General features: G+C 41.8%; 1 protein-coding gene across 1 annotated transcript in view; it reads right to left on the bottom strand.

Annotated features, from left to right (window-relative positions):
* The window catches only part of BRSK2 (BR serine/threonine kinase 2), a 488049-nt gene that overhangs the window by 434181 nt on the left and 37067 nt on the right, over positions 1 to 16801 (bottom strand). The gene's annotated exons all lie outside the window — the stretch shown is intronic.

Here is a 16801-nt window from a genome sequence, read left to right as displayed (position 1 = left end):
ATTCCTGTCAAACAGACTGGACTAGATGAATTCATCAGATTTCAGTTGTCATGAGAGCCCATTTTTTCCACTAAAATTTACATTGTACTCAGAACATGTATGGGGACATTGGTCAGGTCTCTTGTTTTGCACATTTCATAAAGGGAGAGAGAGGACTGATTTCAAGTTTTACACAGGTTCCCCTTATACGGCATTATATAGTAAGCAAGTCAGTATGCCTTTAAAAGATAAATGATTTTGGACCAAATTCCTTACTGTGCAAGGAGCCCCTTTGATTGCAGTGAACTACCTGAAGAATCAGATACAACTCATAACCATTAAGTGTGGCAAAAATCAGGCCTTTGATGAGCAAATGGCATCTTAGTCATACTGACAGTTATCTTGAACATTATTCTTTTTACCTGTGAAAAGCAATAAGCAATAGGTACAGGCAAGCAATGTTGGGAATTTGCACGGGGATCTTCAATTACGTAAGCATGGGCATCCTTAACAAATTCAGCAGGGGGTTGTGCGTGTTCAGATTATTTTTGTACAAGAACTGAATATAAAAGTTGGTCATTTGCTTCCTTCAGACAAAGCTTCAATATAAGCTGCTTTAGCACCGTATATGGCTCACACAGAGATCCATGCCAATAACTCCCAAACAAAATTTCCATGCCGGCCAAAGCCTACAGTTCCAGCCACTGATCTTATAATTGGGAACTTCAGTAAACTAAAGAAAGTGATGGTTAATTTCACAGACCGGTCATGGTGAAATGGGGAGAATTTCACAGTTTTATTCTGGAAATGAAGAACAAAGGCAGAAAGTTGAGAGGGGGGCAGTTCTTTAAATCTATACATATACATAGCGCTGATCTTTACTGTAGATGTTTAAAACTGAGGTTGGAAAAGGACAAACTGCAACAAATCTCACGGATACAACAATCAGGAAATCTCTTTAGGAACACAGGAATTGCTTACATGAAAGAGGAATGTTCCATCTCATCCAATGTCCTGTCTCTGACAACAGCCGGTGCCAGAAGCTTTGGATACCTATGATCACCGAATTCTTTCTTGCTTAAAGATTTTGTGCAGTCTCCCCGGTGCTGAACCTTCCACCTCACTTCCATTTGGTAATAGCACACTCCTTAGTGGATTTCATACATTTCTTAGTTTTTTGGATGATAAAAAGCTCTGCTTGAAGCAAGTTGTATGTTTTCCCTGTGAAGGACAGTAACGATGGCAGATACCACAAACACTGTTCTGTTGGAAAGGCTTTATCACGTCAGGAATATGTTGTGGTCAGTCTTTGGACTTGCCTAATCTCAGAAATCTGTTCCACAGCCAGACATTCTTAGCTAGGAATACTTTGTCTCTCACATATTTCTTCTAGGACAGCAATGATAACAAGGCCCAGGATGAGTACAACTTTGTGATGACTATCAGCTGCAAATGCAGTCTCTGATGTAAATGAGTCCTGATACACTAAGGGTTTGGAAGACTAGGACCAAGGTGAGAGAAGCAGAGCAAGTGGAAGTGCACCAGAACACAGGTCTGACAAACTCACAGAAGCCCATAATATAGAGGAGACAGGGAGCAGCCTTGTACATCAGCAGAAGCTTTCACATTGTTTTGCTATTCGGCTTCCCTTTACCACAGTTGGGAGGTCAAGAAATAAGAAGTATCTTATGGAGTTCCAGGGCTATGAACAGGCTTCCACCTTGCAGGAAGGAAAAGCACAAAAGGAAAATGCTCTGCCTGCTTCTGACTCAAGTCTTTCTGGAATCAGATACCTCTCTCATACCTCTCTCCCCCTACAAAGGCTGATGATGATACGGTTGATGTGTACAAACTGCTTATTGCATATTGTTATTCTGCGCCTTGGAAAATGGTGAATAATTAAATAACTGAAGAAACAAAGTTTTTTAAAAAGATGAATGAGCCCACCCATAGGGAGTCTTACCACTGAAGAAGCCAGGAACTGGATTTCAACATTTCATACATTTCCTGCCAAAGTATACTTGCTCATAATTTCCACTGATGACTTGGAGCAGTGAACTTGTTTCTTTGTTCCTTCTAGGCTTGCTTGCCGTTTTCCATATGATAGCTCAACAGGAAGCTAGCCTCCTGTGGCCATTTTGAGATACACTGGCAAGGCTGCATTACCCCCAAGTCAACAACACTCCTAGAAGCCAATCGTTACAAGAGTGGCATACTCATTTGGATGGTCTTTGTAGAGCATTTCTTTTTAATTACCAATAAGGAATTACTTTCTCTAGTCTGCCAAGCACAAAAAAAGAAAAAAAAAACCCACCTGCCAAGTTTCAAATAATGACTCAGAGAAAAGGATGGGGTCTTGGCAACTTTTGCAATCTCCCACTGCTTGTCTCCAAATAAGGGAGCTGTATATATATCCCTTTGGGAGTGCAAAATCCCTTGTTTTGACAGAAAAAAAATGGGCACAAAGAAGGGCAGCTGCTGGGTCCACCCTCTGTGCCAAAACTTCAGGTGTCTATACACACATGCAGGGCAGGCATTTCCAAAGGCACTGTAACTTTTGTGCTTTACTTAAAATGCTTTAGGTACAGCGCCTTAACACTTAATAGACTTTCCATGGCTTGATGGGAGTTTCATGCCTTGCTTGATGGGAGCTTCTGTAGAGTAGGAGGCAGGGGGCACTGGATGCTGCACAACACAGCCGGAGGCCACGGGGAAGCCCCAGGTAAATATATGTGCAATAAAGGCAAATGCACTACCGCAGTTCACCTTACATTTAAACCACACACAACAAGGTTTAATTAAGGCATTTTCCACCATTTAAAAAGCATTCTGAAAAGTCACCCACATGTATTAAGTGACAGCTTTAGAACGCTTCCAATGGTGAAAACTCTCATGCATATAGGCACCCTTAGAGATTACATTTGAATACCCTTTAAGAAGGAGAGCACCAGCCAAAGCCTCTGTAGCTTTCAATTAAGTGGTCAAATGGAAAACCTTTCACAGGAAGTTGATTATACAACAGACCTAGGGGACTCCTCTAGGTAGCATACAAGTTACATGTGGTCTCTATTCTTGAGGTACATAAACAAGACTTGCTTACAAAAGACACTTACTTAGTCATGAATGAGTCTAACCTATGTCCACTTAGATGGTCCAGCTAGATAAAACAAGTATTTATTACCTAGGACAGGGGTGCTCAACCCCCTGACCCGTTGACCAGATCTGGCCCGTGGTGCAGTGTCATCTGGCCCGGGGGGCTCCCTTAGGGTCTTGAAATTTGGTAGCAGAGGACTAGTTGTTACTCTCATGTTCCCAAATTTCCAGATCTGAGGCGAGCCCAACGGTTCAGATAACATAGCCCTCCCAATTCAGACAGGCATGGGACTGGATCAGGGCAATGCGCAATGGGATTGGGCAGCACAGGTCCAGATCAGGGCATATGGGATCAGGCAAACCAGCCCCACATCAAACCTGGCTCATGGACCAACCCCATAACATCCATCCAGCCTGAGCCAGCAAAAGGTGGGGCACCACTGACTTAGGAAAGTGCATGTTGAATACTTGCTCATTTGGACTGGGGGTGGGAAATACAGTGTTGTGGTCGCAGCCCCCTCTGGTTCCTCCTCCACTCAGTTTCAAACCAACTTTATTCTGCTGGTGGCAGCATCAAATGTCTTAACATTCGAGCTTTGAAGCAACCTGATCATAGTTTTGGCACAATGTGGTACAACACGGTTGTCAGAAACAAAATATGCGCTGTGTTACATCTGAGAATGCACCAAACCTCTGCATCCCCCTTTCCAAGACCCTAGACCCACTTTTGTTGCTCTCCAAAGCCACTTAACAAGAAGAAACAACACAGGCAAGTCAGAAAGTCGATAAAAAGATGGAAAAAGGCTTCTTGAGATCTTGTTGAGATGGTGCAAGACAATAATAGGTTCTGTATTAGGTCTAACACCTCTACATTAATTGACAACAGAGAGATAGCTAGATGACAAGACCAACAAAATGAAATTAAATCCAGTTCCAAGAACTATAAGAAAGAACTCTTGCACTTGGGGAAGGCAGCTGAAGTGGTGTTTTCATATGAGATTGATACAAGCCAGCAGCAACCAATTCTTCAGTTTATGTTGAAGGATTAGTTGAATGATAGTAGCTCTGCTTATTGAAGTGTCCTTCAATAAGCAATGCTACTAACACCCCAAGACACGCATATGTATCATTAAGAAACAATGGGCAAGGTCTAGAATTCCAGTGATTTCAGTGTGCCTACCTATGCCAGACTTTTATTTGGCCTAATGACTTCAGCACAGGTTACTCATGCTAATCAGAGGCTATTAATCCATAATCCACTTGGCTATCACCAGAAAATGGAGTCCTTCATACGCTGCCCTAGGCTAAGTCACAGACATAGAGAGCCAACATTTTAAAAACTTATATTGACTGATACAGCCACTTAAATGTTGGTGGGTAAGTGAACCATCTAAACTGTGTGCTGCACTGCAACCTGACAAGACTACACTAAATAGAGTGCATGATTAAACAATGCACAAATGCACTGGCAGTAAAAGTACTGCTGTATTCCTTTTCACAAGTATTGCTATTTATGAATGATGCTGCATTTGCAACATAACTATCCCTCTGTGTCATTACATACGAAGCTGGATAAGAGCACTGATTTTTGGCCTGTGACAACTGTGACTCTGCAAAAGACAGAACAAGACACAATCAGCAAAATCACTGGCTACCAGCTGCTAATATTCACATCATTCCCCATGGTATTCAAATTCGATCCATCTGCTTTTTCCTTCCATTCCCCATCTACACTTAGGTTACAGAGGAGGATTTTTCTGATGGTACCTCCAATAGGCTTTGCCAAGAGCTGAAGTAACAGTCCACCCGTCGCATTATGAATGTCAAAGTTGTCCTGGGAAGTTTAAGAAATCGAATGCAGAGACTGCCATAGAAATGGAGATGGATTGCAGAATTGTGTCTTCCATTCCCCTGACTGCCAATCACCTTTCAGCTTTGATAAAGAGTGAAGGGAATGGACAAAAAGAAGAGAAAGGTGGAAGGATAAGGAGGAGGGGAGGGAAATGGAGAGGAAGTGAGCTGTTTCCAGCTCATTTAAAGGATCTCAGAATTCAGGAAGGCTGCTTTCTTCCTATAAGCAAAAGCAGCTGCTCATTATCAAGAACTGATGGAGACATGCAGGTGGCTGGTGTAAAGTGAAAAGTGAGAAACAGGGCATCTATACCGGCTCCTTGCCCTCAGTTCGTCTCATTAAGGCAGGCATTGGAGTTTGTGTTGAAGAAGCCCTATGCAGTATCATTAATAAAGAGCAAGAAAAATTACTAGTGATTCTGGGTGCCACAATCACCTTCTAAAAACGATCAAGTCCCCTTACAATGTCTGAAGTTAACATCTGCAAATTTCTAGCTGCCTTTGAAAACTTTGGCCTACATATTCAAATCATTCTACAACAATGAACTAATTAAGCTTCATACGGTGTCAGTGAGGCAGTTATTAAAATATTTAAACCCCTATTTTATAGGTGATGTAACTGAGGCAGTAATTCATTTTTAAAATATATGTACAAATACATAACATATAGAATGCATTGTACAGTATATAGATTTTAGAGTTATAACATACATACATACAAACATACACATATTGTTTCAAATGTTGGCATAACTCGAATATAACTAGAGAAGCCTGAAAATAATTTTTTCATGGCACTGGAAGTTTTTTCTGTCTCGTCAGCACAGGTTCTAATTTGCCCTGTGTTTTTACTGCAGCAGAAGACACCGAGGCGTCATATTTCTTTACCATCCATCCTCAAGTATGATGGCATCACTCAAGGAACAAGACCTAACAGTTCACTGCTGTTTCAGAACCTCTATCTACACAATCAAATATTTAGATTTCTTAATGAAAAATTGGTTTTACAATTTTTTTTGCCCCACTGCTGTTTAGGTCTTAGGAAAAAATAGTTTAAAAACCCCACTTGTTTCACCCAAATAAAATCATGCTTTTAAAATTAATCAAAAGTTGGTCTCTAAACTAATTTACAGAACTCCATTACAAACTCATTCAGGAATGATTAGAAAAACTTTGAGATAGATATTTGAAAGCATTTAGCTAATAATGAAGACAAATACTATTTTTCTCATTGTAACATCATTATCCAATGTAGTAGGCTTGATATCTTTTTTCCATAATCTGTTCCATTTGTTGTAATAATTGTGTGTGCATCCACTTGTCTCTATCATCTTTAACAGGAACATTGGTAAAAAGAAAGTTAGTAAAATGTCAAGCAAAAATTGTGTGCGTGTGGCGGGGAAGCAACAACAGCCAGTCAGAGGTGCAACCAAAGCCAACCTAGGACTTGGCATGAAACTCTGCAAGAGACAAGATAAAAAGGAGCAAATTTCTGGTCATTGTGCCACACTAGATTTTGATTCTGATCAGTGGAAAGCTGCACAAAACCTCCCTCTGGCAATCATTTAAATCAGATGTTCCCAAAATTTCTTATTGCATACCCTCTTGCAGATTTACCAGCTGCCTGCATACCTCCACCACCATACATTTTATATTTTAACACCCTAAATGCCAATTATCATTATAATGAAAATTAAATCTGCCATTACACAATTTCTTCCCTGTAGCCAGAGATGTCTTGCATACCCCATTTTGGAAACCCCTGATCTAAATAATGATCATTTTAACAGCTCTGCTTTGGAGAAAAAGGTTCCACCATTAATTTGGTTCTCCCACACTAGTTAGAAACACTGCAGGTGTGGCTCCTGCCTCAAAAAAACTGGAGGTACTGAGGAAGCTACAGCAGCCTACAGGGCTCTGAACAATCCTTACCTCACTTACGATGTATGGTTTATCTGGGTGCATCTTTTATTGGCTACTGATGACAGTGGTAGGCAGAGACAAGGCAAAGAAGTGAGAGAGATTCAATAGGGACTTAGAATAAAGAGAATGGTGACTTGCTTCTTAATGTAAATCCTTGCCTTGTCACTGAATGCCCCCCTGAAACATCTGACATCTGGATAGTGGGCAAGAAGCCCATGCATATGGAGGTTTGATATCATAATTTACATCTGAATAGTAAGTGAGAAGCCAAAACACACATGTAGGTACGATGTCTGTTCAGTCAAATACTTCACATACCTCTGAAAATTAAATCTTTTGGACAATATACAAGACAGAAGAAACCTACATTCACAGAGTGTGGAACAAGAGAATGAATGAAAAAAAATAAAAGCTAGTGTGGCACACAGCCCACCCTTGTCACTTCAATTTCAGTTCTGTACCTGGAGCCAGGTCTGTGACTCTGCATCAGCGATGACCCCATTCACATTAGAGCAATACTGATGAAAGGGTGAGAAGGGTAGGCCATTTAAGGCAAAATTCCAGCTTCCAATACTTGTGCCATCTTGGAAGAACAAATAAAAAGCAATGATGAGGTTTTAACTCTTCAAAAAAAAAAATCAAGTAACAGTTAGTTTTCTAAACCTCTGTTTAGTGAAGCCTCTAGATCCTCTGTTATGAATGACATGACAGGAACTTCCTTGGATATTTTTAAAGGCTTTCAAAATAAAACTCTGAATATGAATATAAATAATATGGAAGCAGAAGTTCATCAAGACATCAAGTCTCAGGTAAAGAGATAACTTATGTTTGCTTGCAATTAAGCTGCGAGGCATGGGAGTGGCTGAAGGGGTGGAAAGAAGCCACTGAGGGCACCTGAGCTAGGGACAGATGTTACAAATAAACAAGTGATCAGAAACTGGCTTAAGCCTGTAACAGAACAGATGTTCAGTGCACATAAACAGTTTGAAAATGGCTGAAACCAGCTTGAGATAAACCTGGTTGAATGTAGTATCAGACTTAGCTGATTTGGGTCAACCAGTTTATGTAATGTCCGTCCCAAACCCTTCCTGGCTTAAGTTAAACCAGAGTCCCCCAGCATGCTCTTGGGTTGAGTGGGGCTCTCTGATCCTCAGCAGAGCTGGCCCCTCCCCTCTGCTCCCTGGCTGGAGCTCCAGCAGAGACTGCAGGGGTCTGCCTGGCTTCCTCCTTCTCCCCCACCCCTGCTAAGCAAGGATCCCCGCTCCCCTCTGCCTGACATAAACACCTTACAGAATTAGCCAGCATACCACATGCTGGCTATGACCCATACTGTGGCAGACAAGACAAAGGCAGTGTCTTTTTTGGAGCTAATCAACAGGTAGTTGGTAATGTCCTTCCTTGGAATGTTCCCTTCCTTGGAAAAAGTTGTTTAAGAAGAGCTTGAATTAATGAGAGGAGCTTTGTTTCCTGATGGGATGTTAAATGCTGATAACAAACCTAATAAATACTCTGGTATCAAGGAGTGGGGGGGCAGGGAACCCCTCCCTAATCAGAGTGTCATGCCAGGGCCTGGCCCTGCCCCCCCTCAGCTCTGCACTGTAGAAGGGAAGGGAGGGCTGTTCTAGAGCCCCCAGGCTTCTAGCCTGAGTCACTGCAGGCATGTGCTAGCATTTCTGGGATATCTTTGCAATTACAAACCCGTTAAGCCAAGCCAGGTTAAACTAACTTGCAAAGACTGAATCAATTCAGGCTCAGGCTTTTTGAATGTCCATCCCTACCCCGGTAAAGGGGCTGCTGGTGAACCCTGCATGGGCAATGGTAGGGCTCAGGGACTGTGTGGGCTACAGCAGGACTCAAGAGCCCAGCGATAGAGAAATAGAGCTCTCCTCACCGGGAAAAGGAGTTTCTGGGCCGGCAGCGTGGCAGTTTGAGAGCAGTCTCCTAAATGTATCTTTTGTTACAAGCAGGCAAGGCGAGAGTGTGTGCCAGTTGCCAGATAGAGGGAAACAGGAGGCAAGGGCAGGGCACCAGGGGACTAGAAACTACCTAAGACACCCCAAATTTTGCTACAGAAAGTCACACAGGAAGTCCATCTCGGAGAAGAATGTCAACGAAGATCTTCTGAATGACTAAAATTCAAGGCCACACATCTCTTGCATCATTTGGAAAATGCAAGGCTACATTATGTTAACCTGTCCTGGACACAAAGTTCATCTGCTCTATAGAAATTCTTATTCCTTTTCAGACTGGAGGGGGGGGGGGAAAGAGGGAAAAGGGGGAGGTCTAGATCCATTCTCCTCTTTTCCAGTGCAAGATGGAAGAAGGTGGAGATAATGTACTACAGCCCCAGCCCTGCTATGCCTCAGTGAAACTGGAAAGAAACTGCAGGCAGAACTAAGTTTCTCTTGAGAGCATGATATTCAAGACTGCTTTCATTGAAACTTGAGTTCCAACAAAATGAAAGACAGATAAATACATTAGGGAAAGGTAAAAAAAAAGAGCATGCACAAGACTCCATTTCCTACCACTTCCTGTACAATCAATGATAATGCACAAAGTCACCAGCTATAAGCAATCTATCTGATTTCAGAGACAGTCTGAAGATGGCCTTGATTCCATCTTCAGGGCTGGAATAAACACTCAGGTTATTCAGATGATATTCTGTTCTCTCACTCACCTCATATAGATATTCTCTATTATTGTTTTGGTTTTGAAATGCAAAGAATCTACCAGCTACAAGAAAGTGAGTTTTTAAAGGGGTACAGTATGTGCTTTGTTGATAAGGGATAAGGATTGAAAGCCTTTAAGGAAAAACGTGAAATTTTTATTGAAGCCAACTTTACCAGAGATAGGAAGAAGGCAGGACTGATGGACTCTAGTTAACAAAACAGCAATGTATCTGGAAACCTGGGACCTGATCCAATACCCACTGAAGTCAATGGAAAGACTCATATTGATTACAATGGATTTAGGAATAGAATCTGAGGGCTTAATCTAACTCTATCACAGATGCCTGCAACTCTTTGGCAAGTCACTTACCATCTCCGATTCAGTTTTCCCATCTGCAAAATATGCATAATGATGTATGTTTTATCTCACAGCAACGTCATGAGGCTAAATTCACGAATGCCTGAAAAGCAGTTTAAGAGCCTTGGATAGAAGTTGCCATAGAAATGTAATTGATATATTAATTATTAAGAAACTGGATGTATAATTATGCGAAAGGATTCTGATCTTATGTACGAAGCCCATATCATTTGAGATCTGTACTCAGTATGAAAATATACATCTCATATGCCTACACATGTATCAGATAAATCAAGCATGTATATGTTGAATGAAACTAGATAGCTGCTGGCAACCTATAGCATTAAGACAATTTATAGAACCTCATTGCTAAAAATCTACAAGCCTGCCTTTTGCCAAATAAGGACTGCCCAGCATTTATTAACTATCCCCAGTTCTCAGAAAGCGACAGTCATTAAGAACTGCTGAAAGCCCTGCTTATGGCTTGACATTTCCATATAGAATATTGATCACTTGGCAAAACAATGAGACTCTCGGACTGTTTCATTTAATTACTGTTTGTACAGCATCTTTCAACACAGACAGACCCATGATGCACTTGTTAGTGCAGAGGAACTCCCAGTACTCCATGGAAGAGCTGAATTAAACAGCATCTCCATTGCCATTTACAGTTCCAATCACAGGATAAGAGTTAGAGTGCAACAGCATGGATGTGGCAAGATTAGGAAATACTTGGTGGGCTGCAGAAGGAGAGGGCATTAAAAGGGGAACAACATTAGAGTGACACAAAATTTCAAATGCATTTAAGATAAAAATGGGCATCTTTCTTCTGAGGATCTCAAAGCATTTTTCAATTCTTAGCAGCAGTGTGAGGTAGATGAATATTATTAGACCTGTTTTACAAGTGGGGAAACTGAGGCTGACAGACGCATCAGAAGTAGTTTTCAAATCTGGGTAACTAGCCTTAGGGGTATATAATCAGCAACAGTGAAATCAGGTCATTTATTGACATGTCTAAAAGTAACATATGGATTTGGGTACCCAGCTTCAAGCATCCAAGTATGAAATGGCTGGCATAAAACAACTTTCCCTAAGGTCAAACAGCGAGTTGATGGCAAATACAGGACTAGAAACCCAAATACCAGCTTCTCCATTCCTTGCTCCAATCATTAAATTATCCGTCTTACTTAGCTTGAAAGTTGGGTCCCAAAGAAGAATGGAAAATTAAAAGGTCATCCTGGGGGCTTGCCTAGATGGCACAATGCAGTGCCATTTTAGAGAGACTTATGTTGGCTCTAAACCAGCTCAGCTTGGGTAACAAAAGCAGTATCTGCATTAGCACATCTTTCCCCCTGGGCTAATTAACCCTGCTGAGAAGTGACATCATGCCATGTAGACATGCCCTAAAAAGGCAAAGAAGAGTCTGATTTTCCAAGAAGCATTAACCTCACTTCCATTAAATATATATACGCTCCCTGAGCATTATTACCCAAGTATGCCTGTGACAATTTGTGTGTGCAAGCATCATTGTGACTTTCATGGAAGTAAACTCTTTTCCTTGCATACAGAAGGGACAGTTTCTCTCCCAAACATGTAAAGACAAGTGCTGAGAATCAGTATTTGCTTACCGACTCCCAAATGGTGCTCACACTTAACAGATTAGTTCCTCACTAATTGCAGTTGATTACACCATGTAAAAAAAAAAAAAAAAAAAAAACAACCCAAAGACTGTGCCTGTAGATGAATTCTTCAGTGATATGTGCATTTACACCTATTTCAGGAAGTAACTTTTAACACTGGGTTAGCAAAAGAGTACAGGCGAAACTGAAAGACCCTCATGCTGGCTGCTGGTGCAGAGAATGTTGTCAGAAGGCCCCAAGTAACTACAAACATTAGAAGTCCATTCACAATAAAATAACTTTGTTACAGGCCCCTTCCCTGCTCCTACTATGGCCTATGGCCAAACTAGTCAACTTGCATGAGAGCAAGAACAAGCCACAATTTTATACAAATTCTCTAGACAAAATAATTATTTTTAGCACACTTCCTTTGGGCGAAAAAAGAAACAAAGAAAGAAACAAACCCAAATGTGATTCTTAAATCCATAGGTAAAACCAATGTAAAAGTGATCAGATTTTCAAAACGGTTGTTGAACTACCCAACCTTCTCTGATGGCAACAAAATCACTTACGAAAGATCAGAGCATTTTTATTATACACCTAACTACTGATTTAGGAGCCAACCTTTGAGAATCTTGGCTACTACTACTGGAAAGAATTTTGTGATATTTTTATTAATCCAACTGTGATTGTCCAACTGTGATTTTATTGATTCAGCAGTGGTTGTCAACCTTTTTGGACTCAAGGCACCCTTCGTTAGACTTGAGGTAACCCTTGGAAGAGGACAGCTCTTGGCTTTCACTTGTTTTTTGACTCTGTTGCAAAGAACTCAGAAAGATCCCAATGGGTCAGAATTATTTTAACACTGTGGATTCCTATTTGAAATCTCTGGGTTTATTTCGTGAATCAAGTTTGTACATCTAACAGTGTTAACATTTTGTGGCACCCCACGGCACCCTTGAAAGGACTGCAAGGCACCCCAAGGAGCTGCAGCACCCTGTTTGAGAATCACTAGTATACAGTGACTGCTGAAAAAAACTACTACTGTTTCAGGTGTTTAAGGCACTCTTCAGCCAAGTATCCAATATGGTATTATCTACACACTACAAGCATTTTATTAGATGACTGCTGCTGAAGTACTGCCATTACTTTCATATATCTTATAACAAACGAACCAATGTATAGTTTTAATTGTCTCAGAAACTAAATGGTATTTTTATAAGGCTATCATATTTACAATTAAGGAAAATTTCCCAATCCAATTATAAACAGTTTTAAAGCGGGACAAATGTATAAGAATTAACTTTTATGTTAATAGGATTGGAGCTGAAAACTGTTGTATTGCAAAGCTGCATCTCACTATGGTCAGATTTCTGTTCAGAATTTCTGTAAACATGAAGGGCCTAACCCTCAGCTTGCTTTAATGAGTGACAAAACATCCTTTGACTTCAATGGTTCAGAATCAAAACCTGAAAGAAAAGTTAACATATAATATGCTGCAAATACACCTGATATATTGCTGCTAGAGGAGGGAAGGAGCTTGAAAGACATCTGTGTAGAGAACCAGTGGCAATTAGAAGGTTACATTTTTGATCCACTAATTAACAAAAAAAATTTTTTCTAAAATATGGTGTCCAATATGGATCAGCAAAAGGTTTTCCAAGAAATGAATGGAAAATGGGCTGAGAACATGCAGCATCCTTCCAAGAACCAATTGAGGTTGTAGTATATATTTTTTAAGCCTCTAGAGCTGAATTTTGGCCATTTTTATTTTATTTTTTTTGCTCTCCATATGCACTTTCTGGCTGCTGAATATCCCGTGACATTTTTGTATTACACATTGCCCACCAGCCAAATGCAAAGCACCATCTCAGCTGAGCCAGCCATATCAGCAATAGGCTGTATCTATAAATCAACTCCCCTTCTTCCTCTCTCTGCAGATCAACGTCACCAGCAAGTATCGTGGGACCAGGAGGGCAGCCAAGCCAGTGACAATGTTCAAACCACTCTGGTGGGTTAGCGAGCAACAGCATAGGTGCTGCTGTCCAGTGAATCTGATGTGTTTCTCCCTGTGGACCCCCGAGTGTTTCATATGAAGTAGTTCATCATGAAAACAATGGTATAGGACTGCTTTCATATCATGCAATCCACTTTCTCGAGAAGGTCAGTGAGTCAGAGAAGCTTCAGGGCAGAGGAATAAAAGTAAAGCTACTAATGTAGGTTTATAGTGTATAGAATATTAACTCCTACTCAAATAAATGCTCTTTATAGTCTCTTTTTAGTTCTCTAGTTAGCAAGGCACTAATCTACATCATTACCATAATCACTGGCACTTCCCTCACATATAAATAAAATAATTAAAACTCCCTCCTCCCCTTTTTTGTGTAACACAAGTATCAATTACTCCAGTTACTTATTAACCCAAGTCTCACAATTAGAACAATCAGGGAAGTATAATGAGAAGAAAATGGGAGAAGTTAACTATCCTTCCAAGCACTGTAAACTACACTGCTGAGCCAGAGGGAGAGGAAAGGAAAGATTAAAGAGAAAGAGAACAGAAATGCAAAGAGGATCTGGATTTCTGGATAAGTGTATCATCAATAAAAATATGCGATAAAAGAAAACTGCACTCTACTCTCATTCACAATGCTGGATCCAAAGCCCTTGAAAGTCAAGAGGGAGTCCTTCTATTGACTTTAGAGTGCTCTGGATGAGGCCTGTTGTAATTCATATCCAAGGTCTTAATGCTTAATTGTGCAAGGTACTGACTGCCCTTAACTCCCATTGATTTTAGTGAGAGCTGAGGACTCTGTACCACACAAAATGGGCCCTCTTTCCTGAAGTGAACAAAAAAAGTCAAGAGATAGGCAGCTTATAGTTCATGAGTCAGTGTTGATTCATATCTTATACATCAAAACGAGAGAGAAATCATTGGCACGTCTTCCAATAAATTCCCTCTTCCTTCCAAATAAAAAAAAGGGAGTTATTTGATCTGAAAAATTAAACAGGAACTCAGCAGTACGAATGAGTCATCCAAGCAATTAGGAAAAAAGAAAAATCACCCTCAGCCCCACGCAGTGGTATCTCTGCCGATAAAGCTTTCCGTGGTTTTCAAGGCATCAGGGGCCCCTACGGAGGCCTGGTGGACTGCACCAGCCTTGCAGTATTTTTTTACAGGTTTATGCTTATGCCTGCCTGTGTTTTGGCTTGGTCCAATGCACAGGCGGTGCAGCTTAATGCTTTGCGAAAGGCTTTCAGTTCTTACTTAACAAAGCTTTCCTCCCACATGTCATATGTATTCAGGCTACAGACTGTTTGTCTAATATCTCCCTTTCTCTTTCTCTCTCTCCCTTCCCCCCCACCTCCTCTTCCCCAGTAGAGAATAACCATAATGTGCCTATCGCTTGCAGAAACAGACAGCTCAGCTCCCCCTTGCCATCTGGTCATACTTTGGTCTCTCAGCTGTCGTCAACATATGAATCCTGTTGTTTTGACTAGTGGGGTCCCAAGGAACAAGAAACAGTGCAGATTGCAGAGAGCCAGAATGCCCTTTTCTCTCTTCCTCAAACCAAAGAGCAACCCCACATAATCAGAGAGAGGTTGTTTGTGAAGTGCAATAGAAAGCAAAAACCAAGTCTCCCTTTCTCACGTGCTGGGAATGATGCCAGCCACGCCAGGCTATGCTGTATCTCGACAAATTAATACGTTTAGACACCGACCTAAGTTTCACAGGACACGCGTTCTTCTGCTTTAATCACCAGCAGGTGATCCTCCCCTCCACCCCATTCACCGGCGTTTTACCTCCTCAAAACGAATTCCCCCTAAAACTAAAGCGATGGTAAGAGAAAGTTGCTCAGAAGACATGAATACATCTTCTAGGCAAGCTGCTAGGTTTCCTAAGCCATGTCCCACTAAGTTATCTCAAAGCTTGCCCCTATTGTTCAAACAGTTAAAAAAAAAAAAAAGACAAGCAAAAGACAGGATGCTAACCAGCTTATAAAACAGTTATCTAGTTGCCATGAAGACCAATTATTTGCACATATGTAGAAAGAGTATGGGTGAACATGCGTTCGTGCCACAGCTAAATGGCAAGTGAACTGTACTGCTTTGCAGGAAGCTCAAGTTAAGATTTGGGGGGTTGATGCTTCACTCTCTGCACGCAGACTGTGGTAGAGATAGCAAGTTGTGACTCATTCAGCATCATCCCTCTCGGCTGTTTAAAGAAGGACACTGACAGACCCCAAGCCAAGTCTTGTAGCGGGACTCACGCGTGCCCCTTGTCCCAGAGTGGAGACAGTGGAGCTCATAAGAACACAAGAGATGCCACGCTGGGTCATGCCAGAGGTCCATCTAGCACAGTGTTCAGTACTTTGCACTGGTACAGGACAGACATGAAGAGAAAGTATTTGTGCAGGGCCTCTCTTACAGCTTCCAGCATGTATAGGCCTAAAACTCTGTACGAGACTGCCCATGAAGATCCCCTTAAAATGTCAGGGCCTTACGTTAGAGCAAAGCTGTCCAGCTTCTAAACCCTGAGGGCCATACATGCACCAAGGGTGCCACACAGATGCTCCTCCATCTCCTAGCATGCCCCTCCTCCGGCGCTATGATGCAAGGATTCTCCTCCATCTCCCACTGCTTCGCCACACAACCCTCCTCCCACCATGCCAGTGTGTTCCCCTCCCCACCTCCCCCCACTGCAACGCCCACATGGGCACCCCTCCCCAATGCTACCTGCACCACGTGGGCAGAATTCCCCCCACATGTGGCCCTGATTCCCCTCTTAGGCACAGGGCCAGATTCACCCTTAGCTCCCCACATTGTGCCACCCCTTGGGGAAAGCTGGAAGCGCCAGCCGGAGGAGGGAGGGAGGAACTTGGAAAGTCCAGCTGTTCTTGCACCCAGAGTGACAGTCCTGAGGAGGAGTGGCTGGGTGAAAGCCTGGGAGCTGCAGATTAACCCCTAACAGGCCACATGCCGCCTGTGGACCACCAGCTGAACAGCCCTGTGTTGGACAACTGCGAAAAGGGCTGTTGAATATTAAACCATATGCGCAGAGAGGGAAGGAGGGAATAACTCAGAAGGGGATTAAAAAAGAGGAGGAGGGGGAAAAAGAAAGAGGAAAACATTTTATTAGTACATTTGGGTAGAGTGTGTTTTTCCTTAGTCAGGACAGCTGTGGCAAAGCTCCCAGAGATTCACTTCTGTATTGCACTTCTCAATGCCTAGGTTCTGTGTAAATGAGATTGCAGCTCTCCCCCCTCACTAAAATTATTCATCTTGTGATATTTTATTCAATCAGGAAAGTG

The sequence above is a fragment of the Alligator sinensis genome, unplaced genomic scaffold (genome assembly GCF_000455745.1).
Source record: "Alligator sinensis unplaced genomic scaffold, ASM45574v1 scaffold5_1, whole genome shotgun sequence".
Classification (NCBI taxonomy): Eukaryota; Metazoa; Chordata; order Crocodylia; family Alligatoridae; genus Alligator; species Alligator sinensis.
This window is presented reverse-complemented; position numbering and strand designations above follow the sequence as displayed.